Source organism: Penaeus monodon, chromosome 33, assembly GCF_015228065.2.
Source record: "Penaeus monodon isolate SGIC_2016 chromosome 33, NSTDA_Pmon_1, whole genome shotgun sequence".
Lineage (NCBI taxonomy): Eukaryota > Metazoa > Arthropoda > Malacostraca > Decapoda > Penaeidae > Penaeus > Penaeus monodon.
This window is the reverse complement of record NC_051418.1, coordinates 35648001-35648460: the sequence shown is the minus strand read 5'-3', so window position 1 is coordinate 35648460 and position 460 is coordinate 35648001.

The following is a 460-nucleotide window of genomic DNA, read 5'->3' as shown; positions in this document are numbered from 1 at the left end:
GGAGTTTCCTCTTTCTCCCAAAGCAATATTTTCGTGGACGATAAATATGTAATGTCTGCCTGGCCCTAATCCCCAGTACTCTAAGGAGATGTGAGATTAGAATTTATGAGAAGAGATAACATTTCAATTTCGAACGATTTTTTATTTCTTTTCACTCGCGTCAATTAAGCTTTTTTTTCGTGTTTTTTTTTTTTTTTTTAGGTTCGTTCGTCATTTGTTTTAAATGTTTGTTTGTTTTTGTGTATTGGTCTTGTTTTGTAATGAAATCGGGCGTTTTTTTTTTAATGCATTCGTTTTATTTTATTCATTTTTTATTCATTTAAAATTATTTCGTAAATCTTCGCAAAGCCAAGCTCCACCGATCGTCTTTTTTTCTGAAAATATGAAAATCATTTCTCCGGGACCGGAGGGAAGATCATTTAGGGATTTCCATTTTAAATTTCTGCCTCGTACGAAAAAA